The 22,645-nt window shown below is 51.1% G+C and overlaps 1 protein-coding gene across 6 annotated transcripts in view; it reads left to right on the top strand.

The window, feature by feature from the left end:
• Positions 1-4,137: 4,137 nt before the first annotated feature.
• Positions 4,138-22,645, top strand: part of RNF152 (ring finger protein 152) — a 79,243-nt gene continuing 60,735 nt past the window's right edge. The window contains exon 1 of one of the 6 annotated variants that reach the window (XM_070779136.1): positions 4,138-4,222. The gene's annotated coding sequence lies outside the window, so the exon portion shown is untranslated. The other 5 variants (XM_070779137.1, XM_070779133.1, XR_011563876.1 and 2 more) reach the window with 5 other exon arrangements.

The following is a 22,645-nucleotide window of genomic DNA, read 5'->3' as shown; positions in this document are numbered from 1 at the left end:
AGCAGTCTGGATATGGTTCCTATGAAATCCTTTGGAGTTTTCAGAATACTTCAGTTATTTCATTCCAGATGAGGCCTCATAGTACACAGATTATACCTGCTTCTACATAAGTAAGAGATTAGACAGTTTCAGATACAGTAGCTCTCTCAGAGAATACCTTACGGTGTAATTAGTCTGTTGAGATTGGTTTATGTAGAGCCCCTAAATAAAAATCAGTCCTGAAATGTGCACTATCTTTAACAATCATTAACGGTAAACTATCTTAGACTATATGCACTTGAAGACTGTTTTCTACACTTTTAAAAAGACTATGTATACTCTAAGGTGGCGAGAATCACACAAGGGAAAAGTAAATTTGCAAATTCAGAGGAAACACTCACTTTCCTGGGTGTTTCTCCTTCCCTCTCACGTAGAACGCCTCACTTCTGACACTTCTGGTTGCCAAATGTGTGGGCTTTTTCTGCCAAGACAAGTAATTCTCTGTGACATCAGCTGAGCATCCTGTAGTTTAGCTCAGTTCTGACATATCTACCTGGAGATGATGTCAGATCCCAGAATTGAGGGGATTCAGTCCTAGGGGACTGTACCCCCTCCCAACTTCAGACGCCAATCTCGCGGCCAGATAGATTGTTGCCTGTGCTTCGACCGGACCCCGCGGCTACAAATCAGAGATTCCTCCTCGGGTTTGATTCGTTTGCTAGAGCAACTCACAGAACTCAGGGACACCGTTTACTCACTGTTTACCAGTTTATTATAAAAGAATATGGAAAAGGAGACAGTTGGACATTGAAATGGAAGACGTGCAAGGGGACAAGGCATGTGGGAAGGGGGCGGAGCGTCCACGACCCCTCCAGGCCCGCCCCTTTCCACGTGCTCACCGCTCGAAAGCTCTCCGAACCCTGCGCTTTGGCAATTGTACGGAGGATTCATCACACAGGCATGATCCATCAGTAACGGCATTTCCAGCCTCTCTCCCAAAGTTGTTTGGGGTACAAGGAGTAGGGCTGAAAATTCCAGGCTTCTGACCGTGTCTTGGTCTTTCTGGTGACCAGTCCTCATCCAGGAGCCCACCCAGGGTCACCTCACCAGAACAAAAGACACTTCTATCACCGTGATGTCAGGAACCAGTGCCAGAGACCAAATGTTAGACCACAAGATGCTCCCGGTGTTCGTATCACTTGGGAGCTCTGTGCCAGGAACTAGGGGTGGAGACCAATATATACTTTTCCCTAGTATTTCATCCAAGTCAACTTGGTTTAAACAGTGATTAGGAAGGATGATGATGTGTTTGGTGCAACATGCCTCTTGGGGTTATTTACAGCACGCGAAAGCTGTCTGAACCTGGCTCCTACTTCAACGTTTTAAAACAACGTTAGGTATAAATTATGCACCATAAAATCCGCTTGTTTCAAGTGTACAGCTATCACCATAGTTCAGTTTCAAGATGCGGTTTTAAAATGTAAAACTCAGACATGTTAGACAAAAACCTCACCCTCACTAATGGGCTGGACTGGGATCTTTAGGGCCGTCAGCACCCGGGAGGGTCTGTTCGTTTCCCTGTGCTATTTCATCTCTGCCTCCTTCTTAGAGCGTCAGGCACTCAGGGACCAAGCTGAAATAGAATCTCTGCCCTCGAAGATCAGGAAGACAGTCATGAAAAGGGATAAAAAAAGATTATCGCATTGTCTGTGGAAGTATCTTCCTGATAGAAAGGCTGTCCTGGGAATCACAGGGCCATAGTTATCTCAGCCCCACCCCATGTTCTCGGAGATTTAAGGGTTCAGCTCAATAAACATTTATTGGATATCTGTGCTTGATGCTGTGGGTACAAAGATGAATAACTCATCCCTGCCTGGATTTTAGCAGTGGTAATTCAGCCTCAGGTGACTAAGCATCAGTGTTATTGGTCTGACTGACCTTGTAACCCAGTCCCAGTATTTCAACCTCCACCCAGGGAGTGGGGTGGCGGGCTCGGGGGCAGGTTACAGCCCTCTTTCTGCACCCTGTCTGATAACAGGAAATCTTTGCTCAGATCCCTCCTCAAAAGCATCTTCTCAAGGGGCCCTCGCGGCCACCAAACTAAAATTTCAGCTTTCACCCAACGCAAAATCTCCATGCCCCTCTTCTGGCTTGATTTGCCCCCTTCTGCTTTTCACTCCCCAACACATAATTTCTCGTACTCGTTTATTATCTAGTGTGTTCTCGGCTTCCTCCATCAGCATGACAGTTCTGTGAGGGTGGGGGTTTGGGTGTGTTTCCTTCTCTGTCCTGATGCGAGGGCTGGGCTCTGGGGACAAAGGCCAGCCACCAGGAACATTTGTTGAGTGAACTCGGGAACATCTGATCCTTACCTGACTCCCCAGAGCCAGGGCCTCATCCTGATAACCATGGATCTTCAAGGCCTGGGATCTTGAAGACCCTGATCGCATCTCACTCCCACACGTGGGCAATGCCTCTGTCTGGGGTGCATGACTTCCTGAAGCTCCGACCACACTGCCTGCTGGCTCTGGCTCTGAACCCTGCCTGCTCCAAGCTGGTTTGCTCCCTCAAGGGTCTCAATGAAGAATCCTCTCCGACATGTCGTTGCCTGTGTCTCCCCTGCCCTGGTGCTGGCCCCCAACTAATCTTAAGAATGGCCTAACCCAGTCTGCCCACGGTTAATTAACCCTCCCTGTGTGACGGCTCTACAAGGTTGGACAGAAGGCAGAACACCCATGATGTGGCGTGAATCCAAAGACCAGCCAGTGGGAATGAATGAGTAAGGGTGGAAGAGTTTACTGTACAACGGGCTGAATGCTTGAATCCTCCCAAAAGATTGTTTGGAAAGCAGCTGAAAAGAAAGATTTTAAACATTTTGGAAGAATTACCCACCCCTGAAAGTAGCTTCTTCAACGTAGCTTTTAATGTCGCTTTTGAATAACAATATTCCTAGGCTAAATTTTTCTAGTAAAATCTTGCTGTATTGTCACTCACCATCCTATTCGAAGCTCCTGGTTAACATCAGAGCTTTCAATATGCTCATTAGCTTCTCATTAAAGCGACAAAAAGGACAAAAAATTTGTTTTCAGGCTCCTAAAGTTGAGCCTGGAAATAAAGACTCCTGAAGCTCTCTACTGCGAGGATATACGTCTGCTCTTAAAACAGACCACCACTTTCACTCCTGCCAGGCGTACAACAGAGGATATAACTTCAGGGAACAGAAGGACGTGGGTCAGCCAGGAGAATGTTTTAATTGGGACCCTAGAGAGGCCTGACATCCATGAAGCTTTATGCTTCTCGGTGACCGATTTCTGCATGTGCTGAGTGACCGCACATTTGGAAACACTATTAACAGGTTTTATTTAAGGGACAAGACAAGAAGGGTCTGTCGAGCACATTGTGAATTTTAGTAGGTTACATAGGGTGCTACGCAGGCTGTCCATTTCATCATCTTGGCAGAAGCACTTCAATGAGATGTGGAAGAGGTCCTTGCCCCCTGGACGAGACAGTAGGACATAAAGACATCTCCATTGCAGCAGCCAGCAAATCCCAGCGAGCCTGCTTCGCTGGGCGACTAGGGACACTCAGCTGAAGCCTGGTGAGGAAGATCTAGGAAAGCTGGCAGGCTTCACTTTACCAGAGTCACGGAATAGACTTCGGGATTTCCAGTCTGTGTAGACATCTCTCCCAGCGACCTTCCTCTTCGGTTCTCCTATTCTGAAATCAACACCGGAGGCACGCCTCGATTTTCTTAGAGGAACTAGACATGCAAAGCTTGTCCCTAAGGTAGGAGTTATGTTTCGAGGTGGAGAAATAGGGTGGACCCCCAGGTCCAAGGTCCCGCTGGTTCCCATGGCCCTAGGACGTGCCCCTCCCTGCTACCCTCTGCCCCGTCCCCCCATCCCCGCCCCGAATCCTGGGGAGCCAGGTGGCGGGTGTCATTCCGGCTTCTGTGGCCGCGTCTTCTCCTCTACCAAAGCAAGAGCCCGCCCTGCCTGGGCCACAGGAACCCGCAGGGGCGGCCAGAAAGGACCAGCACCGACGCGGATCCGGACGCGCAGTTTCTGGAAACGTGACGGTCTCCCGCCCCGCGCGGTCCGGGCCCGCGCCGCGGACCGGCCCCCGCCGCCTCGCCCCGCCCCGGCCCGCCCCCGCCGGCGGAGCCCGGCCTCCTTCACACCTGACTCGGGCCAGCCCGGGTCCCGCGCGCGCAGAGAAGGGACCACGACGCGTCCCCGCCGAGGTTGGGCCCCTGGGGTGCGGCGGGGGAGGGCGGGCAGCTCTTCAGCCCGGGGGTGGTCGGCGATTCCGGACAGACAGACGGACAGTGCGGACCCGCGGGGGGTGGGGCTGCCGGGGAGGGGCGGCGCCACGGGGAGCGAGCCGGCCTCCTGGTGCCGGAGCCCGGGCGGGGACGCCACACGCTCAGGCTCGGAGCCGAGCGCTGGCGGCGGCGTCCGGCCCGGAGCGCGGAGGGCGGCCGGGCAGGTGGGGCGCCTCCCGAGGGGCCGCGCCGGGAGCGGGGGCTGCGGGCACCGCCGCCGCGCCCCCCGCGCCCGCCCCGCACCCGGGGCGCGCGTCCGGCCGAGCGGGGGTCGGGCGCGCGGGGACCCGGCGATGCTGCCGCCGCCGCCGCCTCTGAGGGAGCGCCCGAGCCCGCCGCGGGGAGAGGTCGGTGAGTTTCGGTTTGTTGCTCCGTTCTAACCCCCCGGGGTCGCGGGCGGCGAGGGGAGCGCCAGGGGATGTCTGCGCCCTCGCAGCGGCCGTCCCCGAGCTGGGCCAGCGGGAGCCGGGAGGCGCCTACGGGGACGCGGCGGGGGGCGTCTTCTGGACCCTGGAGCGGGGGGCAGAGCCACGGGGCGCGGGGGAGGTGCCCCCGGAGTGCGCTTCTCCGAGCGCGGGCGGAGTCGGGCCGGCGGCCGGGGCGGGGAGCGGCGCGCCCGGCGGCTCCGCCGAGTCCTCGGATGCCCTCTGGAGCCCTGGTCCTGGGAGCTGGTCTCGGGCCCGCGCCGCGCGCCCCTGGGGTGCACATGCGTGTGCGCGCGCCCCGGCTGCACCCCGACCCCGCGCCCCCCGGGGATGCGCCCCTGGGGCGCCTTTGTCGAGCGCCTTGCCCGGCACCTGAAGTTGTCCCTGCGGATCCGGCCCCTCCCGGGAGGAGAGGCGACGGGAGAGGGCCAGATGTTAGGGGTCTTTTGTGCCGACCCCGCGCCCGGAGCACTCGCTGCGGGAAGGGCAGCGGCAGGACAAAGGCGGCCGGACCCGCTGGGCGCTGCCCGGGAGGCGGCCGGCGCCCCTCCCGCCGAGGGTGGGCGTGGGGCGGGGAGCGCCGCCCAGGGTGGAGAGAGGAGAGACCCAGAGCAGTGGGACAGCGAGCTGGGGAGGCGGCGGACCCGGCGCGGGGAAGGATGCTCGCGGCCGCGGCGCTGGAGTGTCGGCCTGGGCGGGGGCGGCGCGCCCCGCGCCCCGGCGTAACCGGGTTTACCTAGGGCGTTTTGCTCATACTCCGCGATGCCGTCCTGCGCCTTCTCTTGTTTTTCTTTCCGAGGGGTTATCGTTGCTAGTTGAGGCTGTACCCCCGGAGGATAACTTAGGGGCGGGGGAGACTGCAGAGGACTGGGGGCGGTGGTCACTGAGCCTATAAAGACAATTAGGACGCGCTTCGGCGCCTCGGCGGCCCAGCCCGCCACACCCCCGCCGCCTGCACCGGCCGGGTGCCGCGCTCCGCCGCTCTGCCCGGGAGGACGCTTGCGTTTCTTTGCTGCGCGGGTCTAACCCTTACTGCGTGTATTTCACTGCAGGCTGAACAAAGCTCGGGCTCAGCTGTGCTTCCTGCTTGTCAGCCTTTTGCCTCCCAAACGCGTGCCATTTCCACTTGATGTCATCACGCAGAAGGGGGCGAAAGGGCCTCGGGGACAGATGCAGGTAAACCCCGATAATCCGCGTAGGCGCCTGGGTGTCCCCGGGTCGTTTGGGTCAGCGGTGTCTGCAAGGGGCGGCTCTGATGGTTTCCGCGTCACACCATCCATTCCTGTCTGTGTGGAGGAGAGGGCACCGCCGAAACTCCTGGTCTAGAGAAAGAAATTGCAAATGACTTTAAACCTTCCTTTTGAAGAAGTCATTGAGGGCAGGCTGCCTTTGGAGTTGTGTGAATTCCACTGGCTTTCCTTTAGGGCAGTTTTGATGTAATCGGCAGTTGTCTGGGAATGTGGGGTTTGAATATGTCTACTTTCCTATCGGTAGAAATACATTTTGGCTTCAGTCTGTAAATGGAATATCATGTGTTGAAAAGGTATCATTGTAAGGCTGATTATAAATTTGACCAGTGCTCTGTTAGGGCATTGGTCACATGTAGTAACCTTCTTATGAAATGCTGTCTCTTCCCCCATCTCTTCATTGTAATATTTGCAACAGCAGGAGGGATGTGCCAGCAGTTAAGTTACTGGGAGGTGGGTGGGAGGGCTGTTGGGAGAGCAGAAGAGAAGGGAAAATGGAGCTTCAGCGAAGTTTCCATTTATGTAGCCATGAACCACTAGGCCCTCAGTCTGCTTTTATCTCTAGGTTGTTGGTTCTTTTCCAAAAACTGTGGCCTCTTCTTTCCTTTCCAAGCATAGTTCTGTTTTGATGGCAACCTAACCAGACCTGGGGTTATCTTGATAAGGCTCTGTGAAAGCCTCACCTTCAGATGGCTCAGGACACCTTGGTGTGGGTATTGTGTCCTGGAGGGCAGAGTCTGGGCGTCCTCCGGGAGAAGCAGGGAAGAAGAATGGATAGGAGTGGATCAAGATTTCTTCTGTAGGTGGAAGGGGTGGCGAGGACTGGAGGCCCGTGTGCTCTCTTACACTGCAGTCCCCGCTCGACATCTGTGGCACATTCTCCCTTCACCTTGCCCCCACCCCCGCCCAAATCCCTTAAAAAAATATAATTTAAAAACTTCAAAGATCTGTCGTTGCCCTCTAGGGTAATTTTGTTTGGAAAGGTGACCTCAAAAGATGTCGGTGATGCTGGCATTTTTTTCTTCTACTCAGAGTATTCAGGTATCTCTGGGAAAAGCAGATGAGTTTCCACCCTGTCCCAGCTGAAACAGAGACCTGTGCTCTGGAAAGATCAGAGGTGTAGTGGGGCTAGGGTAGAGGTATTTTGACAAGTGATTTTGATGTCAGCAATAATGCAGGGTGTGTGCCCAAGAGGAAAAGCCACGTGATGGGATAATAAGGAGTGTAATAATGCAATAGAAACAAAGGGTGTGGCTTTTTTTTAATAGAAAAAATAAATACCTCACAACATAGAATTCCACACGGGAAAGCAGCTGCCTGTACGTGTAAGCGCACGTCCAAGAGCAGAGCGCCCGGCTCGGGGCCCGGGGCTCGCTCTCACGGTGGTTTTCAAGCGAGTCTGGTAATATTCCTGGTCAAGCCTCACACTGATGCTTAACTTGTCCTTTTCAGGGCGGGCTCCCCACTCCCAGATGTGGGCCGTGGTGCATTTTAGTTCTTAGGTTGGAGGAGCCCTAGAGGTTATGAGACTGGCTTTGGCCTGCAGAGCTGAGTTCTTCCTACAGTGCTCATTTACTTCGTTTGGGAGATGTTTATCGAGGACCTGGTGGGTGCTGGGCTCAGCACTGTCAAGGGTCAGACTGGGGTGGGGTGTGGAGACGAAAAAGCGAACCCCCTCCAGGGAGCTTCCGGGTGACGGAGCGCTGCAGACCTGACTCGAGGCTCGGGGATGCTAGCGAGGCGGGGACAGAGCGGGGTCCTGGGCCTCTGAGGGGGCGGCTCGTGCGGCCATGCAGCCTCTGCCTGAGTGTTTCTTCACGAGGGTGCTCACTGCTTCACACGTGACTGGGCCTGTGGTCGGAAGGGGACCTTTTCTTCATAGTGTCCCGGCTCCTCTGCTGAATCCCGTGCGGATGGTTGAATTTCCCCCTTGTCGGTGGCCCTTCTGTTTTCATTCCTTGCTCTCTCAGAGCTGTCTCTCAGAGACTGTTAGTTGCCAGTCTTCACTGTTGGCACCCTTTACATTTCAAGGTGTTATTTGGGCCCTGCTGCGCTTGAATTTTGAAGTAAATTCTGCTTTTCTGTCTTAGAAAACGGGGTGGGGTGGGAGGGGGACCTTGGCGGGTTTCGGTCTTTTTTAAGCAGTGAGGTGTCAGCAAGATAGGTTGGGTCACGCGGCCGTGACACGTGCCTTCCGGATCTCAGTGGCTGAACACGGCTCTTTCCGTCCCACGCTCCGTGTCCAGCACGGTCAGCAGCTGGGCCTGCTCTTGACAGTCCCTCAAGGACCCAGCTTCATGGGGTGTGATCCTGACGGGGGCCTAGATGAAAGGTCCCTGCGATGGGGCAGGGGGCCCTGAGGATCTTGCTCTGACCAGGACACGGTCTGACCCGGAAGTGACTTGATGCTGCTTCGAGGACTCCTCCTGTGACCCCATTTAAGGGTAACCTGCTGCTCCTTGCACTGAACAGGGGGAAACGGGGTCTAGGTGAGCAGCACCAACAACCTTCCACAAGTGGCCTTGTGTGTTCCTACAGGGTCTAGGCTGGTGCGTTGAGAGTTACATAAGTGTAGATTGAATGAACAAATGGTATGTCTCTTAAAGAATCTGATCCTACCCAAACCTGTTTTTACTAATATGTTGATGTTCTATTTGCTACTAGGATTGCACATTGGTCATCAAATACCAAAGTGACAACTGTTTTCTCTTTTTGCCCGTTTTGAGTCGTGGTTTATTCTGAAGTGATGGGCCAGGAGGTGTTCCCAAGGCTGGTTCTGGGAGGTTTCTGTGCTGAGCGTTATGTAACAGAGAGGTGTAGCTCCCAGACTCCCTCTCCCTCGCCATCTGCCTCTTGTCTAAGCCTTCCTGAGCTTGTTTGGAGCAGCTGAGGGTCAAAAAAGAGCAAGAGTGGGCCCGAATGAATCATCGGTTAGAATGTTTAGGGTTTGACATGTCCCTTTGGCATAAGTATGGAACTGAGTGAGATAGTGCTGCTTCTGGTCACTAATCAGGTGGTTGAGGTTGTCTTTATAGAAGGCTCTCTGTAGATGTGCTGCTGTCTGTGAGTTGCAAAGAGTCGGACGTGACTGAACAAAAGCGACTCTGCAGACAAGTGATATGGTAAACTGGTCGCTGGCCCCGAGTCACAGTGACCTCGGACCTCGGTGTTGACTGAAAGTCCAGAGGCTGCTCTCCAGTCCAGCTCCCTTGAGGGAGTGCACCCACCAGGGCTCAGAAGTGGAGATGGGCAGGTGAGAAACCCCTGGGGGATTGGTGCAGATTCACCCGAGACCCCCAGGACCCAGCTAAGGGCGAGGCGCAGAGTGAGCCGCGGGGAATGAAGCCCTGGGGTCCCGTCTGGAAGGGTCTCTGGGAAGCTCTGAAATACATGTCTCGATCGTGTTTGGCCTCTGAGTTCCTACTGTTTCACCTTCACCGTGAAGTCAGCCATCCAGGTCGAAGACGCTGGTGGAGGGCACGTGACTGCTGGCACGGCGGGCCTCTGTGTCGTGGAAGCTGGAAGGGAGGAGGTGCTGGGGTTCCAGACCCTTCTTCAGGGCTTTGGGAGCTGCACCGTGTATTCCAGGTTGAAATAAGGACTTGTTACATGGTTTAGGGTTTTCTTTTGCCAGTTGACTTACTGCCATTTTTAAGGACAGAGTCCTCCTCTGTAGATGGGACTTGCATTTCCTTTGGGTAGTTATTGAGGCCTGGGATTTCCTGGTGGAGCCCTGATGTGTCTGCTGTGGTCTTGGAGCACATTCTTTGTGGAGTTTTGTGTGTGTGTGTGTGTATGTGTGTGTTGGGGGGGCAGTGCTGGGGGATGTCTGTGGTCTGCTGGGAGTGCAGGGGTGGGTGGAAAGGATGCCTTATTTTCCACTTGACTTATAAATCCCTGCATGGCTTAAGCTCATTGCAACATCCTGCGTGGTAAAGGTTATTCTAACATCACATGGGCTTCCTGGGGGAGCAGGCTTCAGGCAAGGGATGGGATGATCAGATGCAGATGGGCTGCTGATGGGAGCGAAGTCGTGATGAAATGGAATCTATGGACACTGTGTTCTGTGCTTGCCTTGTCTCTTTCTGTGCCCCCATCCCCATCTTATTCCCACCTACCAAAGGAAATGTCACTTTTCTGCCTCACTTTCATTAGTAAATCCAGATTACCACACATCATGTACTCCTCACTGAGGATCCGTAAGAACTGATGAGCTTTTGGTAAAAGCTTTGAGAGATACTGTGGAAACATATGCCGTGCAAATGGGGACCGTGGTTACTGACACTGGTGTTCTGCTTTTTAATAGATGCACTGGGCATCTTTAGTGACAATTCCCACATCTTCCTTGATTTCTCCCTCCCAGCTGAGAACTCTCACGCCTGGCTTTCCCACCCCCAACTTCCTGTCCAACTTTGACTTTTGCTGTGCCTGGCTTGAAAGCACCACATTAGCTGGAGTGGTTAGCCTACTAGTCCCCCCAAATGCTTTCCATAGCCTATTTCTTAATTCTGGAATATTCTGTGGCCTGCAGTGTCCTCTCCCACATGATACCCCATCATTAAAGGTGACTCAGCTCTTAACTCTCCTAAAAAGTTTAACTCCATCATTTTGGTTCATAGTGATCCTTGACTTCTACAGTGTCCTTTGGCAAAATTCCCTCTCACTTCACTCAGTATTCACTCATTCATTCTACCAAGGGCACTTGTCACAATTGCCCTGTATTATCACCTGAGATTGCAGTGTCTTTTTCTTTCTGTTTAGTTGCAGAGAGCAGAGACCCACTCAAGCTCGTGCACATAACGGGAGAAGTGTTGAAAAGACTTCCCAGGATGTCGTTTGTCATCCGACCACATATCACAAGTCATTGCTCAGCTGGGGGAGAGGGTTAGGGGTACAGTTCTTCCCAAGGGGTCTGTGGGCTGGCAGGTATAGAGACTGAGACAGCAGAATCTCAGTTCTCTTATAATTTCCTTGAAGATGAAGACTAGATGAAGTTTGACCCTATTTTGTATTGCTCACCATGTTTGCAGAAAGTAAGGGCTCAATAAATATTAAATCATTGATAGCAGAGAAATGACTTTGACTTATTGGGATAAAGGAATTATAGATGCTTTTGGCCTGTAGAATGAAAGGAAGTTAAGAAGAGAGAAACTAATTTTTAAGAGCTTCCCCAGCTTACATTAATAATGAGTAAGTGTTGAACTGGATTAGAGCTGCCAGCCTGCAGTGTGTGCATCCCAGTGGTCGGGAGGCGAACATGCGCACAGAGAGTCATCATTCTAACAAAATGAATTGTCATTGGTGGCCTGTTTTTGACGTGAGTTGGCCTGTTTCTTCCAAAACAACAGTAAAACAAACCAAAAACCCCTCTTCTTGTTGACGTACAGTCATAAGCATTAGAACTCGACACCCTCGCAGGCCGGCCCACAGTCTCAACGAGACTGGGTTTGAGTTTGATATGAGTGGGTGGCCCTTGCCCACAGCTGGCTACTCACCTGCCTCCTAGCTCACTTGTGGCTGTAAGTGCCTTTGGGAGAGACATCTAGCTTCCCTCACCTCTTTAGATTTTGGAATACTCATTCACATGATAGGAATGCTTGATCATTATGGATTATGTTATTCTGAAAGAGGAAATGTGTTCAGCTGCTTGGAGAAAATGGCCAAGAATACATTAACATAGTGTTCTCCGTTTGACGGGTAATGAATGGAATGGAGATAAATGTCCCAAAACCAAAGTGCTTAGTGTGATATTCTTCTGCAGTTGTGTTGCTCTGTAGGTTTGCAGATTGCTTCCTTTGAGGTGAAATGAGATTGGAAGTGGTTGGCGATCATGAGGATAGATCTCTGTACTTTGTTTAGAGAATTTGCCCCTGTGTTGTGTGAGCCATGAGGATAACCATCATTTTAAGTGAGTAGCAGCTGATTCAGCCATGCATTAGGGAGCCCTCGGTGACTGGGATGAGTGCCTGTCCATCTCCTCCTGCTCCATCACACTTCCCCTTTAGAAGCTCCATCTAGTCACCTATGGTGGTGGGTAAAGTAGCCTTGGAAACACTGAGCATCAGTAACTGAAACCTTATGTTAGGCATGGTTGTGTTTTAAATTTATCCAAATACTGAGTGTCTGCTGCTTGCCAGGCACAGTGCTGCTCTTCTAACTCAGATCCTTGCCTCGCCTTAGCTGCATGTGTGAGCTTAACTCATAACTGATCTGCTTTTCTGCCTTTTTTTCCCTTGCAATGGCAAAACTGAAAGTGGAGAGAATAAAAGAAATGTATCTGGTACTCTCCTCTGTCAGTTCTTGGCCTGTTATTTTATATATATATATGTATATATATACATATATATATACATACATATACACCCACCTTCAGTTCAGTTCAGTTGCTTAGTCGTGTCCGACTCTTTGCCACCCCATGAATTGCAGCACACCAGGCCTCCCTGTCCATCGCCAACTCCCGGAGTTCACTCAGACTCACGTCCATTGAGTCAGTGACGCCATCCAGCCATCTCATCCTCTGTTGTCCCCTTCTCCTCCTGCCCCCAATCCCTCCCAGCATCAGAGTCTTTTCCAATGAGTCAGATCTTCTCATGAGGTGGCCAAGGTATTGGAGTTTCAGCTTTAGCATCATTCCTTCCAAAGAACATCCAGGACTGGTCTCCTTTAGAATGGACTGGTTAGATCTCCCTGCAGTCCAAGGGACTCTCAGGAGTCTTCTCCAACACCACAGTTCAAAAGTATCAATCTTCGGCGCTCAGCCTTCTTCACAGTCCAACTCTCACATCCATACATGACCACTGGAAAAACCATAGCCTTGACTAGACGGACCTTTGTTGGCAAAGTAATATCTCTGCTTTTTAATATGCTATCTAGGTTGGTTATAACTTTCCTTCCAAGGAGTAAGCATCTTTTAATTTCATGGCTGCAGTCACCATCTGCAGTGCTTTTGGAGCCCCCTAAAATAAAGTCAGCCACTGTTTCCACTGTTTCCCCATCTATTTCCCATGAAGTGATGGGACCGGATGCCATGATCTTGGTTTTCTGAATGTTGAGCTTTAAGCCAACTTTTTCACTCTCCACTTTCACTTTCATCAAGAGGCTTTTTAGTTCCTCTTCACTTTCTGCCATAATGGTGGTGTCATCTGCATATCTGAGGTGATTGATATTTCTCCCAGCAATCTTGATTCCAGCTTGTGCTTCTTCCAGCCCAGCGTTTCTCATGATGTACTCTGCATGGAAGTTAAATAAGTAGAGTGACAATATACAACCCTGACGTGCTCCTTTCCCTGTTTGGAGCCAGTCTGTTGTTCCCTGTCCAGCTCTGACTGCTGCTTCCTGACCTGCATATGGGTTTCTCAATGGCCACCTTACTTGAACTTAATTCAGTTGCAGTGTTGAAAACATGGAGCTTTTGAAGCAAAATAGTTTGGGTTCAAATATGAACTCTGCCTGATGACCTTGAGCCTTGGTCTCTTCACCTGGAAAACAGAGGTCAGTCAACCTCACTGAGTCACCGTGAGTACACGAGGCCGTTCCTGTAAAATGCTCAGCGTGTCGTCCTGCACGTCAGAGCACTGCAGTGTGGCAGCTATTGTTACTGTTGCTGCTGCTAAGTCACTCCAGTCGTGTCCGACTCTGTGCGACCCCATAGACGGCAGCCCACCAGGCTCCCCCGTCCCTGGGATTCTCCAGGCAAGAACACTGGAGTGGGTTGCCATTTCCTTCTCCAGTGCAGGAAAGTGAAAAGTGAAAGTGAAGTCGCTCAGTCATGTCCAACTCTTAGCGACCCCATGGACTACAGCCCACCAGGCTTCTCCGTCCGGGATTTTCCAGGCAAGAGTACTGGAGTGGGGTGCCACTGCCTTCTCCGAGCTACTGTTAAGGTCTGTTCTATTCAGTATTTACCATCCCCCAGTCTTGGTGCTGGATTCCAGAAATCTTGGGATGAATAGTTATGGTATAAACTCAAGGATCTCTGGAGCTAGCCAGGGAAGCACCCCCATCCCTATAGCTACGGCACTTAGGTGAGGATTTCTTGAGTACGTCGTGTTATTGGAGTCTGTCATTGGATAGTCTTTGTAAAGCTTTCTTAAATGGTGTGGTGTTTAAAATGACCTTCTCAGGAGGATGCTGAGGAGGCCACGAGGATCTGAGGTAGCCCACGGGCTTTCCTTACAGGGCACCAGCTAAACGCCTTTCCCCGCTGGCCTCACTCAGGCAGGGGAAGGGCCTCCTGTAACATCCGCACCTGCCTTTGCTGGGGTGTGCTTCCTTAGGGATAGGGAGACCCACCGACTCGGTTGTCCAGGACAAAGAGGGTACTTGGGTGGAAGGACTTATACTTTAAAAACCAGAATAGTCCCAGGGAACCTGGCACCAGTTGGTCACCCTACTTCTGGGTCCTGTCCTTGCTCCGTGGTTGTCGTTTGCATCCTGAAGCAGGCTTTGTAGGTCTTTCACGTCGTTAGAGACACGGCCGTCGGAAGGGAGTGGGCAGGAGAGAACCGGACGGGGGAAGGATGGAGAAAGCCGCCTGGCTGGCCAGCCTCTTTATCCAGGCATCTGCTCTTTGGATGGAATCTCATTAGCATTAGTATTACTTTAAAGAAGAGAGCGCTTTAATAAAGCCACGAAAGCTGGACAGTGTAAAGTTAGTGGAATCTTTAAAAATTTCCCCCTGGACAGTGGTGTTTGCTGTGCCCGGTAGGGCTGTTGCCCAGAGCTTGGTACATAGTCGACGTTCAATAAATATTTGTTGAAGGAATGCTGCAATCAATGTAATCTTCAGAAACAGCTTTGAGAGCTGGGTTCCAGTTCAGGCTGGATTTGAGGCTGGGCCCTAACTTGAAAATGTGCAAGCCTAGATCCGCTCTGGCTTCCTTATCGCGCTGATATCCCGAGTGCATTTGTTATATCTAGGAGCGTAGGTGCTTCTCGATTTGTCTCTTTTTCTTCTTGGTGGAAACACCGGACACCAGCAGGTGAGCTGCCTTGTCTTCTGTTGCAGCGGGATGCTTCTGGAACGTGCCCGTGTGTAAATGTGGTGGTGGGGTGGGCTGTGATGGGGGCATTTGTGTTCACAGTGCTTTCCTCCCAGAGATTGGGAGGGATTTCCTGCTGAGTCTGTTAATTCCAAGCGGGGGTTGGGAAGGGGACCAGACCTGGCCCCGTGATCCTGGGTGGCAGTGTCCAGGACTGGGCTTCCATTGGCCGGTGTTCGTCTTTCGGAATCTTCATTACTAATTTGGAGGGTTGGTTGGTGGCAACCAGATCAGGCTCTTAGATAAGCCGTAGATTTTTCTAGTCTTTAGCTGCGGCTTCAAGTGGTAATCCTTTGTTTTCTGTTTCTTCTTGAGAAGTGTTAACTGTTTATCTGGGGATGTTAGGACCTGCAACAAACTGCCAGAAACAGTAATTAGTCTGCTGGTTGCCAGTTCTGTAAATCTCAAGCACAGAACACCCAAGGGCAGTTGTCAGACGTTTACATCACCTTCCCATCAGACTCCCGTTTCATCATTGTGTACACTGAGAACTCATATTCCCTCATGTGCCTGATAAGACAGATTTCTTCATGGTTTCTTACTTCACCTAAGAAGAAGGTAAGCAGTTTATCTATGGAAGAGGAATCTTTAGGGAAACAGAACTCATTTACTAAAATTGTGTTTATTTCTACACACAAAATGCTAAATATTAGTTCAGACAGTTAGTGTTTCTTTGCAGAATCTATAGTTTATTTTTTTTCCCAACAGTGGATTCAGAGCTCTCAAAAATTAATTGTTCATACACCTTAAGTTTATATCAGAATAATAAGTAAAGTCTTTGAGAATTGCATCTCAGGCCAGTCATACTTACCTACAAGAGGTTCATTGACGTACAAGGAAAAATGTCTTTACTAAGAAGTTAAAAAGAACACTTTGGATTTGACTCCAGACTGATTATACCTTGTTTGTGAAATCTGTCCGTGCAGATGCCAAGCCCTGTCTTTAATGTACTCCTTAGAATAGCATCCTCTCGGGGTCAAGTCCAGTCTGCAGTGGAAATTGAAGAAGATGCTGTCCAGACAATTTAGAATTCCTTGTAAATTAGGAGGGCAGTGATAATCAATTTTGAAGTCTAGGCGTGATTCAGCCTCGGTCTTCTGGTTGATTCAGCTTTTGTTTTATTCCTTGTTCTTGACTGACTCGGAGAAGGCAGTGGCACCCTACTCCAGTACTCTTGCCTGGAGAATCCCATGGACGGGGGAGCCTGGAGGGCTGCAGTCCGTGGGGTCATACAGAGTTGGACACGACTAAAGTGACTTAGCAGCTTGACTGACTGCAGAAGGCGTCGCCATGCACGTTGGTTTCCACGTTTCGTGAACGTGGTCAGCATCAACTTCGCCAGGACCCTAGGTGCCTCCCCTCACCGTAGGAGGACGCGGTTCTGCACGGGCTGACTTGCCTCCGGGTTCTGCAGTCTGCTTCCTTCCCATTTTAACTTCTCTTTAGAGATTCTGACTTGAAAAGAAGCAGGTATCTTCCTTTTATGAGGCTTTTTAGTGCTAGGTGACTAGTGTCGTTCAGTGTAACCTATGGTACAGTTAGATACACTTTGTTTTCCCAAAGCTGGTCGCGGAGAAAAATAAGAGACAACAGTTTGAGGGAGGAAGAATGTGAGTGAAAAGAACAATGAGGTAAATAATTGTGTTGGACTGTGGTAGTCTTAAAATTTTAATTTTAGCTTTAAAAATAAGAGCCACGGTTGTTCACATGGTGGGATTGGTTTGTGATTAATAGCATCTTGCCCAAGAAAATTGAAGTTGCTGTTAATAATCTACAAAACAACATGACAGCCCATCAGGTGCTTTTCTTCCCAAGCTTGGGTGGCTTCTACAGTGCGTTTTACGACAATTGAAAGACAGTTTTGGGGGGTGGAGGAGATGGCTATGGTACACATGTTTATTATCTGTTTCGGGTGAAGTGCTAAGAGCTTTAAGTATATTATTTGGGAGGGAAGTTTCCTAAGATTCTGGAAACTTCTGTAACTTCTTCAAGGCCACACAGTGAATTTACGCCAGAGCCGGGGTATAAACCCAGGAGGACTGTTCTGGGGAGCTGGGAGCCACTCTCGCTCCTGGGATTCAAGACGGGAAGAAGCAACACTTTCCTGTTTTAACCCAACGGGCTCAGTGCAGTGTAATTTAGGAGGAGATCTGCCTTCTGCCCTGTCCTGTCCTTGGGAACAAGGATGGACGCGTTTGGTCAGCCATCTGCCTGAGTCAGTTGCATGTTGGCTTGGCGGCAGCGTGGTTTGGAGGACTCCCCGACAGGTCCTGTTGGGAAATTTGCAGTGAGGTTTCTGGCTATTACCTGACTTTGCCCTGTGCTAACAAGTTCCTATGGAGTCTGACGGTGGGAAGTGTTTCTCTAGAGACCACTTGACTGACAGCCCGTGTGTGTGGCTGGGAACTTGAGACTTTCATGAATACATTGCTAAAAAGCATGGAACAAAGGGCAGTTTTTGGTCACCTTCCTCTCCTAGTTCTTATTTCCCCCCCAAACAAAAAGGGAATAAATCATATCCGTTCGTCTTGGCATTCCTTTGTTTTTTCGGTTCCCTTTTTCCTGGAACCACTTTTTTTGTCCACTCCTCCCTGCCAATAAAAACACAGCTTTCTGATGGAAAACCATGAGTATATGCTTCCTTCAAGACATCTTTCCTGTTCCATTTGTCCTATGGATTCTCCTCCAACTCTCTCAAGCAAAATTAAATTTTCCTTCCATTTTCCCCCTTAAATCCCACTTATCCCCATATCTGATAATTCTATATATGCTTGACTCACCTGCTCCACTGTGAATTCTTTGACTGTAGGACTTTGTCTTGTTTAAGAGCTTGGGTGAGTGAATGGAGGAACCAACAAGCAGCAGATGAACAGACTATCGATATGTGGATTTGCTGGGATTGGTGAGAGTGTGTGGTAGTGGGAAATGGCGGGAGATCCAAGCACTGATGTGCATGCAGTTCTGACAACTGGCTCGATGCTTACCAAAACAGCATTATTGCCGTTTGGGGCTGGTTCACTCTGTTGTGGGGAGACCGTCCTGTGCCCTGGGGGACGCATCCCTGGACTCTGCCCACTAGGTGCCTGTTGCCCAGTTATAGCAACCACGGATGTCTCCAGACGTTTTTGCGTGCCCCTTGAGAGTCAGAATTGCCCCAGTTGACACCCGCGGTCCTGGGTTACTTTCTGCATGGAGGCGGGGCCACGTGACTGGTTCTCACCAAGAGGGTGTATGTAGGAATGAGAGGTGTCGAGAGGCGGGGTGTTCCTGCCCCTCGACTCTCTTCCTGGCCTGCTGGCCAGCTGCAGGGGGCCGGGGAGAACCGGGAAGCCCTGGGGTACGGGGGAGTCACAGGGGGAAGGAGCCTGGGTCCTGAATGACCATGTGGAGCAGAGCCTCGTGTGCCAGGCTGCGCTGGGCTGCAGTGTGAAGACGTTGAACCACACGGCATTAGCCAGGGAGGCCTGGGGCATGTGTTTCGGCAGTCAGTCTACCTTCCCAGGGGAACTTCCCCGGCGGCTCAGGGGTAGAACAGTCGGCCTGCGATGCAGGAGCCGTGGGTTCAGTCCTTGGGTCAGGAAGATCCCCCGGAGAAGGAAATGGCCAACCACTCCAGTATCCTCACTGGGAAAGCCCATGGCTAGAGGAGCCTGGTGGGCTGCAGTGTGTGGGGTGGAAAGAGTCAGACAGGCTTAGCCACTAAACAGCCGTACCCACTGCCTCCCTAACCTTCCCTGACGCTTGGGATTGTGTGGGGCAGCCGCGCCAGTATTCCAGGTAGTGAGTAAAAGCAGACACTCTAACCGTGGACAATGAGAGTTTGTTTATTTGTTCTTGTGAAGGTAACATCAGTCTTACTGCTAAAATTCTTTTGCTTTCTAAAATTTATCAGAAAACAAGAGGGTGATAAACGTGGATTTATTACTCTACCAGTCTAATAATTCTGACCTGTGAATAACAAGCAGCCCTGAGCTATAAATATTTTCAGTAAAAAGTAATAAAACATCAGATGTCCCAGCAGTTCTCATTTCCCCAGGTAGGAATATGTGTCTGCAACACAAGTTCAAGTTCAAATATTTGTGGCAATTTATGTTTACTACATCTTCCTATTTGGGGGGGAAATGACAGATGTTGATACCCCGTAGTCACAGCTGTTCCCCACCGTTAGTAAGTAAATCTCTATATGGTGTGATGGACTTTGAAAATGGACTCACATATGCTTCTGCGCTGCTGAATGCGGTGGAGTAGTGTTCTTTAAAAAGCTGAACCCAAAGGCTCGCTTATCAGACCAGAGTCGGCGCCCCGTACCAGATTTCCTCTGAAGCCGCTGACTGTATTTGTGGTGTGTCTACGTCGAGCCGCTGTCCGGAATGCGTAAGTCAGACGGTTTCCTTTGGCACCCGTCTGGATGACAACAGCGGGCTTGTTTGCAGGACACAACGGCAGATTGTGGGTGAGCCCTTCGTTGGCTGAAGCCTTTGTTTGGAGTCAGTGGTCTCCGAGCCTGCCCTGTTCGCAGGGTTCAGTCCACTGTACAAAGAGCCACCCCGGTGAAGGTCACCTGTCCTGTCAAGCAAACACTCCCACTCAGCAGACAGAGCAGATTTGGCTTGATGACTTTAAGATGGTAAAGTCTCTCTTTTTTCTAGAAGAAATCTTAAGAACCAAATATTTTTGATTCTTCTGTTTTTCATCCCATACAAAACATTTTCACAATAATAAGACTAAGAGTAGCTAATACAGTGTTTTGGTCATCTGACGCCAATAGACGACTCATTGGAAAAGTCGCTGATGCTGGGAAAGATTGAGGGCAGGAGAAGAGGGCCCAGAGGATGAGAGGCAGTGAACATGAACTTGGACAAACTCCTGGAGATGCTGAAGGACAGGGAGGCCTGGCGTGCTGCAGTCCATGTGGTTGCAAAGAGTTGGACACGACTGGGCGACTGAACCACAAGCTGATACAGCTGGCACTAATTCTGTGCTGGGCTCCTAAGTGTTTTGCATACAGTACGGGCATCATTATTACAGTAGTCTTAAGGGGAAGCTACTATTAATATCTCTAATTTAATTTCTCCATTTTCAAGAAATTGGGGCGCAGAAAGGCTAAGTGATTTACCCAGGGTCACGAGAGGAGTCAGCGCCAGAGCTGGGATTAGAACCCCGCCATCAGTGGCTCCAGGGTTTATGCTGTAAGCCACTGCGGCGTGCTGCTGCAGACTTTCCATTCTGTTAAGATGACTCACTTTCTCTGAGATGTCCTGTATTTTTATGACTTCAACTAACATCTGTATATGATAATTAAAAAGAGTTATTGATGTTATTGCATTATTTTTTGCATGGGTTGAGCATCATTTCTTTGCTAAGCTGTCAGCTGATGGTCTTGTGTCTTCCATAACTCTTGGCACAAATACTTCCTTGTAAGAAAGTGCTAATTTAGTGCATTGTTTTGATTATTTTCATATAGGAGGTGGGGCTTCCCTGATGGCTCCGACAGTAAAGAACCCACCTGCCAATGCAGGAGATGTAAGAGACACAGGTTCGATTCCTGGGTTGGGAAGATCCCAGAGAAGGAAATGGCAGCCCACTTCAGTATTCCTGCCTGGAGAATCCCATGGACAGAGGAGCCTGATGGGCTACAGTCCCTAAGGTCACAAAGAGTCGGACACGACTGAGTGACTAACACACACATATAGGAGGTTACCTCTGTAGGAGGAAGAGCAGTGTGTATGCACGGGACTCAAATGCCAGGTGATAACTGGATGAAGTGGCCTTGGAATTCAGAGGGGGACAGATGGCTTCCTGCTAGAGAATGGCTTCCTGGAAGAAGTGGCATTTAACAGTCCCTGGAAAGGTGGGTAGTCATCTGGACAGGCGGGCAGGTGCAGTGGCGTTTCTGCAGGAACAAGGTGTAAGGGAGGGTGGATCTTCTCTTCTGGACAACAAAAGATGCTTTCTGACTGAAGTATGGAGTAAGCAGGACTTGTAGGGGGGAGGATTAGAGTGGTTGGTGGAGAGGGGCTTTGGAATTTATTTGGCAGGAAGCCACTGATGACGTGGGGGCCGGGGAGGACGAGGTGTGGAGTTGTGCTCTCAGAAGCTTAATCTGGCTGCAATGAGTGTGGATTGGTGGGAGGACGAAGGTGGGGAGGCCAGTGGGGGCCAGAGCACAGGCGGGGAGATGGACTCCAGGAGAGGGGCCGCGGGAGTGGGGGCTGCGCATGAGCACAGGAGGCGTTCCAGAGCCAGAACCAGTGGGATTTCAAAGACCGATTGAATGAGGGGTGAGAGGGAAACAGGTTCTCAAGTCTGAGGTCCTGGGTGAAGAAGGGTGGTAACAAATGTCAAACTGCAGGGGAAGCACCGACGTGGGACACATCAGGAGTCCACTTTGGAAATTTAGCAGCGAGGTCAGACCCGCCACTTGGAGGGTAACCCACATCCGCGTGGTCATCACGAGTCTGAGGCTGAACCGTGTCGCCAGTGGGAGAGAGACCCTCTCGAGGGCTGGCTGCGAGAGGACAGAGGTCAAAAGAGTGGTGGGAACAAGGGAAACGTTTCCTGAGCAGAGGGCGCTTGAATGTGTTGAAAACGGAAGTGGTTTGTGACTCCATGTTGGCGCTTCCCTGGTGGCTCGGTGGTAAAGCATCCGCCTGCAGTGCAGGACTTCAGGTCGTCACACAGCTTGGTTTCTGTGTGTTACTCCCAGACTGGTTACGATCTCCTCTAGATTTAAAATGTTTTACAGACTGTGCATGAGGGTTGCTATCTATGGGACCCTGCCTGGAATACGGGGAACCTGGTTGGAAGACCCTTTCCTCATCTGAGCCGGGTCACTCTGGCCAGCATGTGTGTGTGCTCAGTCGCGTCTGACTCTCTGGGACCCCATGGACTGTAGCCCACCAGGCTTCTGTCCATGGGATTTTCTGGGCAAGAATCCTGGAGTGGGTTGCCATTTCGTCCTCCAGGGGATCTTTCCAACACAGGGATCCTGCGTTGGCAGGTGGATTCTTTACCACTGCCCCGGTTGGGAACCTCACCAACCCCTGGCTTGCGGCCAGCCAACCTGCTTGCTCTTGTGTTCAATCCTGTCCTTCTGTTCTATTCTTCTGGGCTTCCCAGGTGGCACTAGTGGTAAAGAACCCACTTGCCAACGCAGGAGATGCCAGAGACGCGGGATGATCCTCTGGAGAAGGAAATGGCAGCCCACTCCAGTATTCTTGCCTGGAGAATCCCAGGGACAGAGGAGCCTGGTGGGCTGCCGTCCCTGGGGCCACGAGGAGTCGGACACAGCTGTGTGCACACACTTTCTGTTCCTCTATTCTACTCCACCCTGTCATTCAAACTATAACTCTACCTTTAGTTCCCTGCTCAGATCCCTTCACTGAATCCCCAGTTATTATTTAAGTCTGTGTGCTCAGTTGTGTCTGACTCTTTGTGGCCCCATGGACGGTAGGTCTCCAGGCTCTTTGGTCCATGGGATTCTCCAGGCAAGAGCACTGGAGTGAGTTGCCATTTCCTTCTCCAGGGCATCTTCCCAATCCAGAGATCGAACTCGTGTCTCTTGCCTCTCTTGCATTGGCAGGTGGGTTCTTTACTGACTGCACCCCTGGAAGCCTTGGTCATGGCCCC

The sequence above is a fragment of the Bos indicus genome, chromosome 24 (genome assembly GCF_029378745.1).
Source record: "Bos indicus isolate NIAB-ARS_2022 breed Sahiwal x Tharparkar chromosome 24, NIAB-ARS_B.indTharparkar_mat_pri_1.0, whole genome shotgun sequence".
Classification (NCBI taxonomy): domain Eukaryota; kingdom Metazoa; phylum Chordata; class Mammalia; order Artiodactyla; family Bovidae; genus Bos; species Bos indicus.
The sequence above is the reverse complement of the archived record's forward strand: the minus strand, read 5'-3'. Positions and strand labels throughout refer to the sequence as shown.